The sequence below is a fragment of the Corapipo altera genome, unplaced genomic scaffold (genome assembly GCF_003945725.1).
Source record: "Corapipo altera isolate COAL_440 unplaced genomic scaffold, ASM394572v1 0, whole genome shotgun sequence".
NCBI lineage: Eukaryota > Metazoa > Chordata > Aves > Passeriformes > Pipridae > Corapipo > Corapipo altera.
Window position 1 is genome coordinate 35271921 of NW_020884872.1, and position 4523 is coordinate 35276443.

Below are 4523 nucleotides of genomic sequence, written 5' to 3' on the forward strand. Positions count from 1 at the left end.
AAAGGAAAAGGAAAAGGAAAAGGAAAAGGAAAAGGAAAAGGAAAAGGTTTCACACAACAGTTATGCTTTCACAAATTGACTACTACCTGTAAATAGAATGTTAGCTGCATGGTAATAATTTCTTTTTTTTTTCCTCCTGCCTTTGAAAAAGAAGAAAATGAAAAAGTCAGAAAGGTCAATACAGAAAGAATTACAATAAATCCTTAACAGAAGAGGGTCATTCAATGAATCTAAACCAAAAACTTTAAAGGACTAGCAGTATTACAAAATTAAGTTAAGCCACTGTGAAATAAAAGAGAGGGAAGCAAAGGCAGACAATGACAGGAAGCTGCACCAGGGGTTAAAATAAATTATAAGAAGTGTTTCAAGTAAATAGAGAACAAAAGGTCAGCAAAAGAGATGACAGGAACCGTAACAGATAAGGAGCAGATAAGGGTAATTTATCGACATAAGGGTTGACAGTACTGGGAAGAAATAAATGAATCCTCTTTGCAGTGCTCACTGAGAAGGCCAGGGAGCAGAAGCTGGCAGAGATAATAGATGTGTTTCCACCTGTCTCCCGCTGGAAAAGAAGAAATGTGGACAGAAATCAGGATCTCTTCAGAACAGGTCAGCAAATTACAGCTGCCACCTCCCTGGCCACTATCTCTCTAGCATTTGTGCAAGGGTTTTCTTTGTATCTCCTGCCATGTGATAGACTCTTAGTGTTTTTCTTATCTGTGTGTTGGCACAAGTCAGCTCTATCACACACTACAAATTTGCCACAGAGGTTCAAATCTCTTAAATTTATAAGTGTGCCCGTCCGCCTGCATCTTATATTTTCACAAATTACAATCTATCTTCATGTATTCATGTTCTGCTTTCAATGAATTTGGCAGATCACCTTTAAAGACACTGTTGGAAGAAAGACACTACACAGAAAAAATGCTGAAAACTGGACAGGATTACAGACTAAATGAGGCCTGTGCTGTTAATTAGAGGGAAGAATGAAGAATAACCCCTGAAACAAATGGTGATAATATATATTATACTTCAGTACAGATGTATAGATGCAAGGAAAATGTCTACATTTCTTTGTTTCTTCTAGTATCAGAGGAAGATCAGAATCTGGAATATTTGCAAAGCTGTCATGGCAACCTTACTCAAACCATAGAAATGCCACTGAGATAGGTGCATAAATGAAATCTCACTAAATATTCCTGGGCATACTGTAGTCTATTATAAAAAAAAAAGACAAAATAATGGTTTACAACATCACAAAAATTCATTGCCAGGTCAAAAAAACTCTGAGCAGAATCTCAACATTTTGATATAAATAAGCATGGTAGGCCTATTACAAGACTAAAACTCATATTAATTATGATACATTAAAATCATATTAAATACAGTATGTTCTGTATGACAAGAAGTGACTTACATTTTTTCTAGTAAACACAAGATCGCATTTTTCCCACGTGTGTTTAATAAGGGATCTTTTACTACAATATTTAACCTAAATAATTTTTAAAAAGTGATCATAATCAATACAGTATATATAATATATTTTTCCCCTTTGTTTAATGATTCTGATAAGTAAAATAATTTTTTTTAAACTGAAAATCTATAAATTTTTATACAAGTCAACATTTTGAATTTAGTTTTCAATAATAGCAAAAAATAGCTTTAATGAAGAAAAAGAGGATAAGTTATTCAACTATTTCAAAGCTATAGTTATGCTCAATTTTTCAATAGATATGTACACATTTCCTTATTTTCTGTTAATTTCTAACCTCCTTTCTCTCAACTGTCCTTTATTTTTTTACTTATTTATTATGTCACCACTGTCTGTTATACCATATAGGTTGCCTGTTAGTTCACAGAAGTATTTCATTTGACTCCTAGGTAAATTTTATCTTTATTGTGAGATAATTCTTGGTCTTTATGTTGTCTTCTGAACTTTTCTTTCATCTATTAACAGGATTACTGAAAACCTGTTACAAAAATACAAAACCTGAAATTTAATACTGATATAACCGAAAAAAGCTAAGGCATGTTTAAAAAACCAGTCTCTCTAAGCTTTAAATTATAAAAACATTTGTAAAAAAAGTAGATGCAGGTCTATCAGCATAATATTTTTTTTATTTTCTTTCCTATTTAGATACTTTTATCAGTAGTGAACCTTGCAGTGTTCTTCAGCAAAATTAAGAAATTTGGAGGCTCTGTCTATAGCTCTGAATTTGCATGATGATAAATGGGAAGTGATACATGTATAAGTATAAGCAATCATGGATTTAAACTTCCAAAGATAGTCCTTTGGGTCTTCAAAGTGATTAGGTTTCTAGATTTAGGACACTCCAAAATTTTGTTTACATGTTAACTTGAGCCAGTGCTTAGTGTTTCAGAGGGCAGAAACTCTTGGAGGTGTTGCTTTCAGAAGTTAAAATAAAAAACTACAGAGATTTGGGAAAAAAAGAATAATCCTGTGTAAATATTTTCCACTTTCCACTTAACACATTACTAATGGGCATCATGGAAAAAGTGGCTGTTGGACATGAATGTGACTTCACACTAAAAGCCTGTATTTCATAGGTTTGGTGTTTATCTTCTGTGCTGTAGTTAATCATGCTGCCCTTGTGCTTTAGAGAACTACAGAAGAGACTGAAGCGCAGCAGAAGTAGGGGTTTGGTAGGTCCCATACTAAATGCCAGTCAAAAACAGTCAAGCTGTCATGCATACTTTGACCTAGGATGTGCCACCACTTCACTTTAAGACACATGAAACAATATTTTTTTTCCTCTTCTGTACCAGATCTTAGCTGAAGTGACTGCTCTGGTTTTAGGCTCCCTGTTGCAGAAGGTTGTGGACTAGTTAAAAACTCAGTACGGAAAAATAGGATTAATCTGATTTTTAACACAGAGGAAAAATATGCAGTGGAGCTTTTCAATCTTGAGATGACAAAACCATGGCAAGATCAGAGACACAGTGAAGCAGAGGGGTAGTTGTTTTATATAGTCTTTAAGCCACAGAAGAGCTATGGTACCTCTAAAACACTATAAAGCAGCCAAGGACTCAGCATTCTACATACTTGGAAACTGGTGGAGTTAGATAGAAGATGTATACTGCTGAGCACTATGGAGGTGGGAGCAAGACCTTCACTGGGAAAATGAATGAATCACAGGCAAAATCTCTCATATTCTAATATCCTACAAAGCTTGTAGAAATCTTTTAGATGTTGAAAGAAAATGAGCTGTTCTCCAAATTCACTAGGGATAAGGTACAAAAATGAGTTAAAATTGTCAAAAAAGTATGTTCTGACTGAACATAAAAAGATAACATTATTTATGTGTAGACTAGCAGATGTCCAGCTAGACAGTAACAAATGTTTTCTGAGCAATAGAAGGTACTACTTAGTAGGAATCATGGAATTTTCTTCCAAGAACATTTTTTTAAAAAATAATTCAGAGAAAACTCTGCTTTGAATAATGCAGAATTAGTAATTTTTGTTGCTTTGGAACAGAGAGATAGATTTAATGGCTTATTTTGATTAGAGGAGATATTCTATTGTATATACCCTGGGAATCATTCTATCACTGCAAGATAAGTGACAAGAATTGATCTACCATTCTTTCATTATTCTTCATTAAACATATCACTGTATCTTCCAGAAGTGACAAGCTTTTTATGAAATAGTTAGACATACCTTTTGTGTTTTGGTTACTTTCACAGTGCTCAAATTTTTAAATTGGGATAGGTAGCAGATATGTATAGCAAACCATCTATGGTAAGAGTTTTAAAAACTTTCATATTCGTCCCAATGGTAAACACCATCAACCGTTGTTATCAATGATGTAATATCAATCCATAATCTCAGAATCATCAGAAAAATACTGCCTGATTACTCATCCTACACATTTTAAGGCAGAGAATTTATATATGTATGCCAACACAAGAATTATCAACCCTATTTTTAATAATGAATTTTTAATGATATTCTTACATGCACACTTTCTTTTGTGTTAAATTGTAACTTATGGCTTGCACATAATTTTATAGCCTATTCTTTCATTACCATGCTTAGTTTGAAAGCACAACCGACAGTTATGCACACAAATCAACTGTATGGTCAGATACATTATTGTTGCAGTTGTTCATTAGACATGCACAGTCTGGGTACTTCTGATGTAAATTTGAGGTAGTATTGCGCAAGTTGCACACCTGCTTCTGTAAATAGGTTACCCAAATTTTAACCACAGAAAATACATATTTGTGTTCATAAAAGCAACACAGACCTGGATGCTACAGAGCTGTAGCTGGATGTTACAGGCTAAACTAACCCTCAGAAGGAGATCAGAAGGCTGCTGTGGTTAACAGATTTGCTATTATCCAATTTCTCCTATCCACTTACTGTATGTAGTCACTTCATCTATCAGGATGGAGGTAATGACCTCAGTGCACTTGGGTGCCTGAATCTGCCTTCCGCCTGTACCTTTGTACATCAGGGACCTGTCTGGCCTGAATTTTGGGGTCACAATTTAGGCCTCTTA